At 40.2% G+C, this 16,130-nt stretch overlaps 1 long non-coding RNA gene across 1 annotated transcript; it reads left to right on the top strand.

The window, feature by feature from the left end:
- The first annotated feature begins 7,613 nt into the window (after positions 1-7,613).
- Positions 7,614-14,645, top strand: LOC146961068 (uncharacterized). Its single transcript, XR_015035197.1, has 3 exons — positions 7,614-7,712; positions 7,804-7,832; positions 14,461-14,645. It is a non-coding gene; the product is annotated as an uncharacterized LOC146961068 (long non-coding RNA).
- Positions 14,646-16,130: the final 1,485 nt, after the last annotated feature.

Below are 16,130 nucleotides of genomic sequence, written 5' to 3'. Positions count from 1 at the left end.
CTTTCTCCGCCACTGGTACAGAAACCTGTGAAACGTAAGGAAATGTGAAAAAAATATGTTTTTCAAGATTATGAATCGATCCAGAATCGTAGAGGATAAGAATCGCGATTCTTACATGAATCGATTTTTTCTCCCACCCCTACTATATAAATAAAATTAGAGTTGAGTTGAGTTGATTTGTCCTGATCCTCAGGGAAGTCGTCTTCTAACTCACTGTTTGTCTCTTTTCTCTTTTCTCAGCTGCAGCAGTTCAACTAAACGTTTCATTTGTCACTGACGGAGACGGAGCTGATGTCACTTTACCTTGTTATGTTGGGACAGGTGATCAGAGGAGCTGTAATGATACTGTCTGGTTCTTTGTTGCTTCAGAAAGCAGCTCATTTGTACCAGTGTTTAAAGATGGGAAGTTTCATGAAGACGTCAGATCTAAGTCAGACAGACTGAAAGTCACAGAGAAATGTTCTCTGGTTATAGAGAAGGTCTCAGTAGATGATGCTGGTCGGTACGACTGCAGACAGTTCAGAGAGGGACGACAACAAGTTGAAGATGCTGTGGTTTATCTGTCTGTCGTCACCAGTGAGTATTTACACTGAATCATCTCACTCATTCTGATTATTACAGTGATGAAGCTCATTTCTCTCTCATTGTCTCCATCAGTGACTGAACAGAAGGTCGGTGATGATGATGATGATGATGAGGTGAAGTTGACCTGCTCTGTGATGACATACTATGATGGACAGTGTCTACACTCAGTTCAGTGGCTGTTTGATGATGAAGATAAAAACATGGAGACGTCTCAGTTTTCCTGTTCTGACTCTGTCAAGATTAAAACGTCTGAATTGAATCAGAAGAAGAAATCACTGGGGTGTAAAGTGAGAGATCACCATGGAAACACAGAGAAGCTGTTTGAGTTCAAGACTCAGAGATCAACAGGTGAGGAGATGATGAGCTCTCCCTCTCTCTCCCACTCCCCCCCTTCTGTCTCCCTCCCTCTCTCTGTCAATTCAATTCAACAAGCTTTATTGGCATGACTGTGTTTTACAATACTGCCAAAGTGCCAGGACAACAGAACAATAACACATAGACAAACAATCAACAATTAATAATAAACAATAACAACCATAATAATAACAAAAACAAATTTAAAAGGTGCAGATTTATTCAGCCGCAATATATTTGAACCATTTTAAAGTAAACTGCTACATTTAGCTTATCTTATACTGTCTTTTCAAAAGCCTGGACTGTAGGGATGTGAATCTTTGGGCTTGGAGCAGAAACAGGAAGCTCTCAGCCGACAGTCCCGCCCGGTCTTCATCTGGAGCAACACCGTGTCCTCCCCAAAGTCCTCCCGCGGTAAAATGTGATGATCCCTCGGTCAAAGCAGACCGGCACCACCGACCCGAACCACAGAAGTGGGACCGGTGTTCCTGAGCCGCTGTGGCCCAGAGACCATCACGTTCTGCGGCGAGAGGCTGTGACACGGCACGGTGCGTCTGTGTTATTGTTGTTTAGTGGCGCCCCCCCCGCCCCCGATGGTGGTTTTGTGAATAGAACAACAATTGTTGTATATATTTATCTTACACGAGCCCTTTGATGCAGAAATGCGAGTGTCAGAAGAGCGACAGACACAAACAGCGCAGCTTTCATAAAAGACGCTCTATCTCCTTTTCTAGAAAAAAAGCAGGGATTTTGGTGAAACCCAGCCATGTTTAGCTTGACTTTTCTCAGGAACGGAGGCACGTAGAAACAAACGGTTTGTGGCCATTTGAGCAGAAAGTTTCACCTTTCAAATGAGCCACAGTATGTGTTGGTGACAATAATATAGAATACACTGTGGCTCTACAAAAATTGTCAAAAATGGTCTAAATTGCTGGTACACTTGACTAAAACTTTGGAAAGGAGCGCAGCACTCAATGAGTTAAAAAAAAAGAAGTTTTTTTCTCATGAATCTCAGTGGGTGGGCAATCGAATCAGTCAATCTGGGTGGGCCTAGCTCCGCCACTGGTACAGAAACCTGTTAGTGCGCATATTGACACGTGAAACGTAAGGAAATGTGAAAAAAATATTCTTTTCAAGATTATGAATCGATCCAGAATCGTAGAGGATAAGAATCACGATTCTTACATGAATCGATTTTTTCTCCCACCCCTACTATATAAATAAAATTAGAGTTGAGTTGAGTTGATTTGTCCTGATCCTCACAGGAAGTCGTCTTCTAACTCACTGTTTGTCTCTTTTCTCTTTTCTCAGCTGCAGCAGCTCAACAAAATGTTTCATTTGTCACTGACGGAGACGGAGCTGATGTCACTTTACCTTGTTATGCTGGGACAGGTGATCAGAGGAGATGTGATGATACTGAATGGTTCTTTGCTGCTTCAAGTGGCTCATCAGTAACAGTGTTTAGAGATGGGAAGTTTCATGCAGCCGTCAGATCTAAGTCAGACAGACTGAGAGTCACAGAGAAATGTTCTCTGGTTATAGAGAAGGTCTCAGTAGATGATGCTGGTTGGTACTACTGCAGAGAGTTCAGAGAGGGACGACAACAATATGAAGATGCTGTGGTTTATCTGTCTGTCGTCACCAGTGAGTATTTACACTGAATTATCTCACTCATTCTGATTATTACAGTGATGAAGCTCATTTCTCTCTCATTGTCTCCATCAGTGACTGAACAGAAGGTCGATGATGATGATGATGAGGTGACGTTGACCTGCTCTGTGACACCGTTTGATGAACAATGTAGACACTCAGTTCAGTGGCTGTTTGATGATGAAGATAACAACATGGAGACAGTCAGACAGTCTAACTGTTCTGACTCTGTCAAGATTAAAACGTCTGAATTTAATCAGAAGAAGAAATCACTGAGGTGTAAAGTGAGAGATCACTATGGAAACACAGAGAAGCTGTTTGAGTTCAAGACTCAGAGATCAACAGGTGAGGAGATGATGAGCTCTCCCTCTCTCTCCCACTCCCCCCCTTCTGTCTCCCTCCCTCTCTCTGTCAATTCAATTCAACAAGCTTTATTGGCATGACTGTGTTTTACAATACTGCCAAAGCGCCAGGACAACAGAACAATAACACATAGACAAACAATCAACAATTAATAATAAACAATAACAACCATAATAATAACAAAAACAAATTTAAAAGGTGCAGATTTATTCAGCCGCAATATATTTGAACCATTTTAAAGTAAACTGCTACATTTAGCTTATCTTATACTGTCTTTTCAAAAGCCTGGACTGTAGGGATGTGAATCTTTGGGTGTCTCATTCGTTTCAAAATCAATTCTCATATGCAGATGCAGCACTCTGCTCTCACGCCGGTTCACCTGCAGCCGGTCTGCAGCGCCACAGAGGAGCTGCTGCTGCTGTTCCTCTCTCTTCAGTCTGGTGTTTGGCTGCACTTTGTAGGCTATGAAAGAGTTCAAAATGTGAAGATCTAACGTCACCTGAGCACTGATCAGCTGATCCAGAGCACAGTGGATGTGGCTGCTCAGCTGGAGCGCGTGCAGAGAAAAATATTCTCTAAATAACATACGAAAGATTGTTGTTTAGAGAATATTTTTCTCATCTTTTGTTGTGTAATGCAGGGAGGCCGTCACTTCGCGCGTGTGTTTAACGGCAAAAAATAAAACATTGATCGTCCTCCATTGATGACATAGGGTCGGATTGCCAGGGGGCACAAGCCTAGTCACAGACATTTAATAGAGCATTTAAATCATTTAAATCTGACCAGTTAACGTTAGTAATCGGTTAACGAGCGTCTTAGCGTCATGGCTAGCACTTTGTACGGATCAGTGGCGGAGCCAGAACGTGGCTAATGGGTAGACCTGGAAAAATCAGGATGGGCCTGATTATTTAAGGCACTAGAAACCCCACCCCCCTGTTACCGTCGGGGGTGTATTTTTGCGGTGACGTAGCTTACACACCCACACCCGTTATTACCATACTGGACAGCAGCCGAGAGGTTTAATATAGGTTAGGCTACGTTATAAGTCAATAATCATCATGACAATATGGCACTTTATATCCAACACAATCTTGATTTAGTCTTTCTCCGCCACTGGTACAGAAACCTGTGAAACGTAAGGAAATGTGAAAAAAATATGTTTTTCAAGATTATGAATCGATCCAGAATCGTAGAGGATAAGAATCGCGATTCTTACATGAATCGATTTTTTCTCCCACCCCTACTATATAAATAAAATTAGAGTTGAGTTGAGTTGATTTGTCCTGATCCTCAGGGAAGTCGTCTTCTAACTCACTGTTTGTCTCTTTTCTCTTTTCTCAGCTGCAGCAGTTCAACTAAACGTTTCATTTGTCACTGATGGAGACGGAGCTGATGTCACTTTACCTTGTTATGTTGGGACAGGTGATCAGAGGAGATGTGATGATACTGTCTGGTTCTTTGTTGCTTCAGAAAGCAGCTCATTTGTACCAGTGTTTAAAGATGGGAAGTTTCATGAAGACGTCAGATCTAAGTCAGACAGACTGAAAGTCACAGAGAAATGTTCTCTGGTTATAGAGAAGGTCTCAGTAGATGATGCTGGTTGGTACACCTGCAGACAGTTCAGAGAGGGACGACAACAATATGAAGATGCTGTGGTTCTTCTGTCTGTCGTCACCAGTGAGTATTTACACTGAATCATCTCACTCATTCTGATTATTACAGTGATGAAGCTCATTTCTCTCTCATTGTCTCCATCAGTGACTGAACAGAAGGTCGGTGATGATGATGATGATGATGATGAGGTGACGTTGACCTGCTCTGTGATGACATACTATGATGGACAGTGTCTACACTCAGTTCAGTGGCTGTTTGATGATGAAGATAAAAACATGGAGACGTCTCAGTTTTCCTGTTCTGACTCTGTCAAGATTAAAACATCTGAATTTAATCAGAAGAAGAAATCACTGAGGTGTAAAGTGAGAGATCACCATGGAAACACAGAGAAGCTGTTTGAGTTCAAGACTCAGAGATCAACAGGTGAGATGATGATGAACTCTCTCTCTCTCCCACTCCCCCCCTTCTGTCTCCCTCCCTCTCTCTGTCAATTCAATTCAACAAGCTTTATTGGCATGACTGTGTTTTACAATACTGCCAAAGCGCCAGGACAACAGAACAATAACACATAGACAAACAATCAACAATTAATAATAAACAATAACAACCATAATAATAACAAAAACAAATTTAAAAGGTGCAGATTTATTCAGCCGCAATATATTTGAACCATTTTAAAGTAAACTGCTACATTTAGCTTATCTTATACTGTCTTTTCAAAAGCCTGGACTGTAGGGATGTGAATCTTTGGGCTTGGAGCAGAAACAGGAAGCTCTCAGCCGACAGTCCCGCCCGGTCTTCATCTGGAGCAACACCGTGTCCTCCCCAAAGTCCTCCCGCGGTAAAATGTGATGATCCCTCGGTCAAAGCAGACCGGCACCACCGACCCGAACCACAGAAGTGGGACCGGTGTTCCCGACCCGCTGTGGCCCAGAGACCATCACGTTCTGCGGCGAGAGGCTGTGACACGGCACGGTGCGTCTGTGTTATTGCTGTTTAGTGGCGCCCCCCCCCGCCCCCGATGGTGGTTTTGTGAATAGAACAACAATTGTTGTATATATTTATCTTACACGAGCCCTTTGATGCAGAAATGCGAGTGTCAGGAGAGCGACAGGCGCAAACAGAGCACCTTTCATAAAAGACACTCTATCTCCTTTTCTAGAAAAAAAGGAGGGATTTTGGTGAAACCCAGCCATGTTTAGCTTGACTTTTCTCAGGAACGGAGGCACGTAGAAACAAACGGTTTGTGGCCATTTGAGCAGAAAGTTTCACCTTTCAAATGAGCCACAGTATGTGTTGGTGACAATAATATAGAATACACTATGGCTCTACAAAAATTGTCAATAATGGTCTAAATTGCTGGTACACTTGACTAAAACTTTGGAAAGGAGCGCGGCACTCAATGAGTTAAAAAAAAAGAAGTTTTTTTCTCATGAATCTCAGTGGGTGGGCAATCGAATCAGTCAATCTGGGTGGGCCTAGCTCCGCCACTGGTACAGAAACCTGTTAGTGCGCGTATTGACACGTGAAACGTAAGGAAATGTGAAAAAAATATTCTTTTCAAGATTATGAATCGATCCAGAATCGTAGAGGATAAGAATCACGATTCTTACATGAATCGATTTTTTCTCCCACCCCTACTATATAAATAAAATTAGAGTTGAGTTGAGTTGATTTGTCCTGATCCTCAGGGAAGTCGTCTTCTAACTCACTGTTTGTCTCTTTTCTCTTTTCACAGCTGCAGCAGCTCAACTAAACGTTTCATTAGTCACTGACGGAAATGGAGCTGATGTCACTTTACCTTGTTATGTTGGGACAGGTGATCAGAAGAGATGTAATGATACTGTCTGGTTCTTTGCTGCTCCAGGAAGCAGAGAAACAGTACCAGTGTTTATAGATGGGAAGTTTCATGCAGCTGTCAGCTCTAAGTCAGACAGACTGAGAGTGAAAAATGTTCTCTGGTTATAGAGAAGGTCTCAGTAGATGATGCTGGTTGGTACGACTGCAGACAGTTCAGAGAGGGACGACAACAATATGAAGATGCTGTGGTTCTTCTGTCTGTCGTCACCAGTGAGTATTTACACTGAATCATCTCACTCATTCTGATTATTACAGTGATGAAGCTCATTTCTCTCTCATTGTCTCCATCAGTGACTGAACAGAAGGTCGGTGATGATGATGATGATGATGAGGTGAAGTTGACCTGCTCTGTGAGGTCGTATGGACGATGGTGTGATCACTCAGTTCAGTGGCTGTTTGAAGATGAAGATAAAAACATGGAGACGTCTCAGGTTTCCTGTTCTGACTCTGTCAAGATTAAAACGTCTGAATTTAATCAGAAGAAGAAATCACTGAGGTGTAAAGTGAGAGATCACCGTGGAAACACAGAGAAGCTGTTTGAGTTCAAGACTCAGAGATCAACAGGTGAGGAGATGATGAGTCCCCCCCTTCTGTCTCCCTCCCTCTCTCTGTCAATTCAATTCAATTCAACAAGCTTTATTGGCATGACTGTGTTTTACAATATTGCCAAAGCGCCAGGACAACAGAACAATAACACATAGACAAGCAATCAACAATAATAATAAACAATAACAACCATAATAATAACAAAAACAAATTTAAAAAGGTGTGCTTGTGTGCGTGTGCATGTCTGTGTGCATGTTTGTGTCCTATGGAGATAATTATTACTATTACTGTGCAAGTAAAAAAAAACAGTCAGTATCTGCTCATGTAGAGGAGGTCATGCCATGTGTTGTTGAGCAGCTCTTCTCTTTTCTTGTGACAGACATTCACATCATTTGCTGCTTCTACAGCAGTGGCACTTTCTCCCAATAAATGACGTAGTTTTTCTTGGTCTGAGAGTGTGTTGAAGTTTGAAGTTGACCGTAGTCGACCAATCTCTGGCTCCCAACTTCGAAACAAAGAACGTCTGCTCCTTTTGATGCTGTTGCTCTGTATGTTGGCTGTTTTTATGCATGTGCTTTTATGAAAGTGATAAGTTAAAGGTCAAAGCCCCCCCCCCCCTCCCCTCTGTTTGTGTCTTGAAACAGTGAATGTGCCTCCAGGCTGGTGGTGGCTGCATTTCATCGTTGTAGCTGCAGGTTTTGCAGCTCTCACAACAGCGGTCATCTGGACGAGACGTAAAGGTGAGGACTCTCACTGACCAAGCTGTTTCCATGAAGCTGGAGTTTTCCTCTTGAAGCTGAAGTCCACTCTTTTCTCTTTGTGTCTTTTCAGGAAACCAAACGCAGACAGAAGGAAACACAGTGAGTTCAAACACTCATCAGCTCTTTATGAAAACAGAACTCTACAGAACAGAACCACCGTTTATCAGTTTGATGGATGGATGGATGGATGGATGGATGGATGGATGTTGGACGAATGGATGATAGATGGATGATGGATGGATGGATGGATGGATGGATGGATGGATGGATGGATGATGGATGGATGGATGGATGGATGGATGGATGGATAGATGGATGTTGGACGAATGGATAATAGATGGATGGATGGATGGATGGATGCATGGATGGATGGATGATGGATGGATAGATGTTTGGATGGATGTTGGATGATGGATGGATGATAGATGGAAGTTGGAAGGATGCATGGATGGATGGATGGATGGATAGATAGAAGGTTGGGTAACACTTTACAATAAGGTACACAAAATTAGAGTAGTTAATGAGTAACTAATGAAGAACTAATGAGGAACTAATGAGTAGTTAGTGAGGAATTGAGCTACACAAAATTACAGTAGTTACTGAGGAACTAAGCTACACAAAATTACAGTAGTTACTGAGGAACTACTGATTAATTAACTGTTAGTTAATGGTCAGTTCTTCAGGAATCCCTGATCAAATTTCAGAGGAGTAGTTACTGAGGAACTAATGAGTAGTTAGTTAGGGAAATGAGATACACAAAATTAGAGTAGTTACTGAGGAACTAATGATTAACTAACTATTAGTTAATGGTCAGTTCTTCAGGAACCCCTGATCAAATTTCAGAGGAGTAGTTAATGAGGAACTAATGAGGAACTATTAATGATCAGTTCTTCATTAACTCATGATCAAATTTCATAGAAAGTTAATCACAACTTGATGATTAGTGAACTAGTTACTTCATCAGTACAGAATCATTACTCAATAACATGTCCAGTAGTTAACCTTTATGACCTAAAGTGACACATAATGAGTGGTTTTTCATTTCTTCATCTTCATCTTTACATTAGTAGTTCCTTAAAAAAACCACAGACAGCAGGATTCTTGAGAAGATTTTATTCATTAATTTCAGACCACATACACATCAATATGACCATCCATGTTGCCTTTGAAATAAATATGATAGTTTGTCACATGTTTGGTAGGCTAAATGAATGTATCATGGGGCTGTGTAGTACTGTATACTGATCACACCGTGGTTCACAGTAAAGTTGTTTGAGGTGCACAAAATTTAGAGTAGTTATTTACTATGAAACAAATTTGGAATGAATGAGGAACTCACTATTAGTTAATGGTGAGTTCTTCAGTAACTCCTAATCAAATTACTGAGGAACTAACTATTACTTAATCATTAGTTACCCTTTTTGTGTACCTTAAGGTAAAGTGAGACATCAAAATGACTAGGTAATGAGTACTGAATCATTACTTAGTCATTAGTTACCCTTTTTGTGTACCTTAAGGTAAAGTGAGACATCAAAATGACTAGGTAATGAGTACTGAATCATTACTGAATCATTAGTTACCCTTTTTGTGTACCTTAAGGTAAAGTGAGACATCAAAATGAGTAGGTAATGAGTACTGAATCATTACTTAATCATTAGTTACCCTTTTTGTGTACCTTAAGGTAAAGTGAGACATCAAAATGTGTAGGTAATGAGTACTGAATCATTAGTTACCCTTTTTGTGTACCTTATAGTAAAGTGAGACATCAAATTGAGTAGGTAATGAGTACTGAATCATTAGTTACCCTTTTTGTGTACCTTATAGTAAAGTGAGACATCAAAATGAGTAGGTAATGAGTACTGAATCATTACTGAATCATTAGTTACTCCTTTTGTGTACCTTATAGTAAAGTGAGACAATAAGTACTGAATCATTACCTAGTCATTAGTTACTATTTTTGTGTAAGGTACACAAACATTACAGTAGTTACTGATGAAATAATGAAGAACCAAAATAATCATTTGCCTCTATGTGCACCAAAATAACTTTTGTCTTCACAGGCACCAAAATAAGATTTTACCTGCACAGGTACACCAAAATAACATTTTTTTGAATGTCCACACACAAGAAAATATGATAGAATGTAAAAAAAAAAAAAAAAAAGAGAAAGAAAAGAAAAGAAAAACCTTTGTAGCTTTCTTGTTTTAATAATAGCCTAATAAAAAATAACAAGTGTGTAGCATCCCCAGCTAAATGATGGTCACAAATGATGAAACTGATGGTTCACATTCCTTCATTCCATGGACCGTATTCAGTTGCAGACACACCGTAAGAGCTATGAGAAGAAGAAAATACAGTTACCTTTCCTTTTACATAAATGAAATTATTTTTAACTGCTTTTATCACATAAACAATCATGTAAGTTGACTCCCTTTTTATCTATTTTAATCAAAAGACAATATCCAAATGGAGTGCTGTATTACCATGAAATAAATATTTTTAACCGTTTGTTTTTAATCCAATCAACTGTTTTTAACCTTACCAGACCTCACATCAAACAGACAAAATACGTCCTGTTGCATTAATAAAACAATCAACGAGTTAGCTTAGCTCCATCTCACTTCAATACATTGAAGTTAAGCTAAACTAAGCTAACTAAGCCGAGCTGCCAATGCTAATAGCTACCGCTAACCACAACATGTTCCATACATGAGACTATCAACGGCGACCAAACTCGAGCCGGACATAAATATAGCATGAAAAGGTAACAAAAACAAACCTTGTGTCCCTTATTAGCCAGGTGCTAGGGCGTTTCATGTAAGTTAGGCACACTTTTAGCAATGAAGACACTCTGGCCTTGCAGACACACTGCCGGTAAAATCCGTAGCACCGGAAGTTTATGAGGTCTCGGCGAGACGCTTTCAAAATAAAAGCACTGAATATAACGTCTGCTTAATATATAAGAAATAAAGCCCTGACCTTGACTAATGTTCAGAAACTAAATAAATAAACATAAAAACAACAAATTAAGTAATGTTCTTATCATATTAAAGGTCATTTACAAAGTGTCATTTGTCTTTTATTTTGGAAACGAGATCATCATTTCCTGTGCACCTTTACTGTGAGGAGCAGTGAATTCACTTGACACAAGAGAAGCAATGGACCATGCCACAAGAGAAGCAATGGACCATGCAGGGAAAAGCAAAAGAAGGAAAATCCCATTTCGACGATATCTCGAGGACGAGGGTGTGACCGTACAGTGATATTTTAATGGTATCTGTCTTTTTTTTTTTTTTTGGAAGATGTGTAAGATGACTCCTCAAATTTTACTATGCTAACTTTCTCCAAAGTGAATGTAGCCTTCTAAAACCTAGCATAGCATCGATGCTATGGTCGGTTAACAGAATGTAGCATCGATGCTACACTTGTACACGTTGTACAAAACATTAAATAACCTGTTAACTGCATCTGAATCGCGGGATTCTTTGTTTTCCGAGGGTCCTTGAATGGTGCCTCTATGAAAGTATGCTCAAGTGTTGCATTGATGCTAGCTCGGTTTAGCTCTGTTCCCTTACCATGTGGTTACATGACGCATATCGTCCCTTGTTGTCATAGAGGCACCATTCGAAAAATCCAGTGATTCAGATGCTGTTCACAACTCGTCTCTGTCATATACGGTTCATAAGTTATTTAATATTTTGTCAAAAATGTGCAACCTCAGCATCAATGCTATGCTCGGTTTAGCTTCTCTTCCAGTGTCACGTGTTGTCGTAGAGGCACCATTCAAGGACCCTCGGAAAGCGGATAACCCCCCGATTCAGATGCTGTTCACAGCTCGTCTCTATCGTAAACGGTTCATAAGTTATTTAATGTTTTGTAAAACATGTGCAAGCGTAGCATCAATGTAACGTTCGGTTAACCAAACTACGGTCGGTTTTAGAGGGCTAAATTCACTTTGGACAAAGTTATCTTACAGTAAATTTGAGGAGCAATCTTACCGAATTTGTATATATAAAAAAAAAAAGAGAGAGATACCATTAAAATGTACTTATACTGTACGGTCACATCCTCATCCTCGAGATATAGAACGTCTCTGATATAGTCAAGATGGGAGCTTCTGCTCTTCCTTGCTCTGTCCATTACTTCTCTCATCGTCGTCAAATGAATTCACTGCTCCTCACAGTAAAGCTGCACAGGTGAGCCACCGGAATTGAAGATCTTGTTTCCAAAATAAAAGACAAAAGACTTTTTTTTTTTAAGCAAGTAAGCTACAAAGGTTTTTGTTGTTGTTGTTGTTGTTTTACATTCTATGTCATTTTGGTGCACATGGAGGCAAATGATTATTTTGGTTCCTCATTAGTTCATCAGTAACTACTGTAATGTTTGTGTACCTTACACAAAAATAGTAACTAATGATTCAGTAATTATTCAGTACACATTACCTAGTCATTTTGATGTCTCACTTTACTATAAGGTACACAAAAAGGGTGACTAATGATTCAGTAATGATTCAGTACTCATTACCTAGTCATTTTGATGTCTCACTTTACCTTAAGGTACACAAAAAGGGTAACTAATGATTAAGTAATGATTCAGTACTCATTACCTACTCATTTTGATGTCTCACTTTACCTTAAGGTACACAAAAAGGGTAACTAATGATTAAGTAATGATTCAGTACTCATTACCTACTCATTTTGATGTCTCACTTTACCTTAAGGTACACAAAAAGGGTAACTAATGATTCAGTAATGATTCAGTACTCATTACCTAGTCATTTTGATGTCTCACTTTACCTTAAAGGGATAGTTCAACATTTTGGCAAATTGGCCCATTGCCATAATCGCTATAGTCATAGCAGTAGGTTCATTACCTTTAATTGTAGGTGTAAGCTATTTTCAGTACGGCGGAGCGCAGCAGCTGGCTGCTCAGAGCTACGCTATGGAGGCTAAGGGAATTTCTTGGTTTCCCTCATTAAACTCATCAAATTCAACATCCCAAAACTCCACAGCGCTTTTGTAGACAAGTTGTGACCTGCACAACCACCACGCTATGAGATAATGACGGAACGATACGAAACGGAGCCGTTTTCGAGGTAAATACAGGGTAAATACGGAGACTGCTTGCTGAAAAACTGTCCCTGAACGCAACGCGCATCAGCGGTTTTGTATGAATTTACCTCGAAAACGGCTCCGTTTCGTATCGTTCCGTTATTATCTCATAGCGTCGTGGTTGTGCAGCTCACAACTTGTCTACAAAAGCGCTGTGGAGTTTTGGGATTTTGTATTTGATGAGTTTAATGAGGGAAACCAAGAAATTCCCTTAGCCTCCATAGCGTAGCTCTGAGCAGCCTGCTGCTGTGCTCCGCTGTACTAAAAATAGCTTACACCTACAATTAAAGGTAATGAACCTACTGCTATGACTATAGCAATTATGGCAATGGGCCAATTTGCCAAAATGTTGAACTATCCCTTTAAGGTACACAAAAAGGGTAACTAATGATTAAGTAATAGTTAGTTCCTCAGTAATTTGATTAGGAGTTACTGAAGAACTCACCATTAACTAATAGTGAGTTCCTCATTCATTCCAAATTTGTTTCATAGTAAATAACTACTCTAAATTTTGTGCACCTCAAACAACTTTACTGTGAACCACGGTGTGATCAGTATACAGTACTACACAGCCCCATGATACATTCATTTAGCCTACCAAACATGTGACAAACTATCATATTTATTTCAAAGGCAACATGGATGGTCATATTGATGTGTATGTGGTCTGAAATTAATGAATAAAATCTTCTCAAGAATCCTGCTGTCTGTGATTTTTTTAAGGAACTACTAATGTAAAGATGAAGATGAAGAAATGAAAAACCACTCATTATGTGTCACTTTAGGTCATAAAGGTTAACTACTGGACATGTTATTGAGTAATGATTCTGTACTGATGAAGTAACTAGTTCACTAATCATCAAGTTGTGATTAACTTTCTATGAAATGTGATCATGAGTTAATGAAGAACTGATCATTAATAGTTCCTCATTAGTTCCTCATTAACTACTCTGAAATTTGATCAGGGGTTCCTGAAGAACTGACCATTAACTAATAGTTAGTTAATCATTAGTTCCTCAGTAACTACTCTAATTTTGTGTATCTCATTTCCCTAACTAATTACTCATTAGTTCCTCAGTAACTACTCCTCTGAAATTTGATCAGGGGTTCCTGAAGAACTGACCATTAACTAACAGTTAATTAATCAGTAGTTCCTCAGTAACTACTGTAATTTTGTGTAGCTTAGTTCCTCAGTAACTACTGTAATTTTGTGTAGCTCAATTCCTCACTAACTACTCATTAGTTCCTCATTAGTTCTTCATTAGTTCCTCATTAACTACTCTAATTTTGTGTACCTTATTGTAAAGTGTTACCGAAGGTTGGATGATGGATGGATGCTGTTGGATGGATGATGGATGGATGTTGTTGGACAGATGGATGATGGATGGATGGATGGATGGATGGATGGATGGATGATGGATGGATGGATGGATGTCATTGGACTGATGGATGGATGGATGGATGGATGGATGGATGTTGGACGAATGGATGGATGGATGGATGGATGTTGGACGAATGGATGATAGATGGATGATGGATGGATGGATGGATGCTGTTGGATGGATGGATGATATTGGATCCATGGATGGATTGATGAATGGTCTTCTTATGTTCAGGTGCGTGATGATGATGGTGGTGCTGATGAAGAGGAAGGTGAGGGTGCTGTGTTCTATGAAAACGTTGGAGAGTCTTCGTCCTCTGATGTTGGACAGCGCGTCACCATCATGTTTCACACGAGGACACAACATCAGAGTCCAGAGATGATTCCAACACGTGGGACGACTGAGTGACTGTGAACGCAACACAACACAAACACAAACACACAAACACACAAACACACAATCACACACACTGCAAGTAGCACACACCTCAACAGGAAGCTCCTGGTTTCTGTCTCTTCAGTGGACGTTTGTCTTCAGCTCTGTCTCCATGTGTCCTCACTGTTGTTGGGACTGTTGTGAAGAGAAGGTCTGGACCTGATCTGGTTCTAAAGTTCCATGTTGTTGTTAACTGGCTCTAAAAGACAGACAGGAAGAGCAGACTTCGAAACAGCCGTCATTTGGATAAACTGACCGGATATTGGGGGTCTAAACAGTTACTTTCTAATAAATAAAGAAGGTGCATAATAATAACAACTTTAGAGCAGGAAATAAAACAGCTTTTCGCCTGTTTTATAGCTGTTTTGTCTTCAGATGTCATCAGGTGGGATCTCTGGCCGTAAATAGTCGCAAGTCCGTCACTGAGCAATCAGCATTCATTAGCAGAATGCTAGCGTGTTATGGCCAACAACAGCCCAACCTGTAGGAAATCGAAAGGACAAAACTTCTCAACAATTTCACTTCTAACCTATAATCCATATTGAACTTTCAGAAAATACAACAATATTTGCGATTTTTCGACGATTACCAGATGAAAGGGACAAATTTAGCCTTCTAGCTCCATAAGACCCCATTCATTCTGCACTCGCCCGCGATCACTCCAAGTGGAATTCTGGTGGAACTGCAACCAAGTTCGATACAATGGGGCTAATGGAGAGTGGTAAGGCTCGTCGTAGACTGGCTCTGACTTGTCCTAGTTGTGTCCGTCACTTTTTTGTGGCCCCTGGAAACACTTGAATGTGCTACTTGCAGCCTGTTTGTGTTTGTGTTGTATTTGAATGTGTCAGTGAAGTGTCAGTGTGTTGATCTGGGGCTCACAGTGGGAACATGCAGACTGTACATACATGATATTTTTATGCCTCTGTCTCTTCTTTGTCTTCAGACGTCAGGTCAAAACTAAACATGTTTGTGTAGCAGCTCAGAAACAGAAGATTTGCTTCTTGAAAACACACTGTAGACAACCACATGTATGATGCAGTGTTTGTGTTCCTGTGCTTCTCTGAGCTGGTTGGACTTTGTTAGATTTCTTGTCCTTTACCTGGAGGTGGGCGTGGCCTCCTGCACACCTGTGCTGATGATAAAACAATATGAAGCTCTGTAGCTTTTTCTTTTATTTGCTTTGATGAACTGAATTCCTGTTTACACTTTTGAGCACAAAATAAACTTATGATATGAATTCATGTTGTGTTGAACTTCTTTAAAAGAATAGTTCACCCAAAATTCAAATTTCACTCATTATCTCCTCCCCCTCATGTGGACTAAGGGCTGGAAGAAGTTTCAGAGTCCTCCGTGGCTTCTCTGAGTTACAGCGGGGCTCCGTGCAGCACTGAATGTCCATATGACGGTTGAGAACGGAGCTCACTTTTCTTCGTCCAAAAAGACACACCAAAAAACATCCAAATACCTCC

Source organism: Trachurus japonicus, chromosome 24 (genome assembly GCF_045865225.1).
Source record: "Trachurus japonicus isolate A0001 chromosome 24, Traja_1.0".
Classification (NCBI taxonomy): Eukaryota; Metazoa; Chordata; class Actinopteri; order Carangiformes; family Carangidae; genus Trachurus; species Trachurus japonicus.
This window is presented reverse-complemented; position numbering and strand designations above follow the sequence as displayed.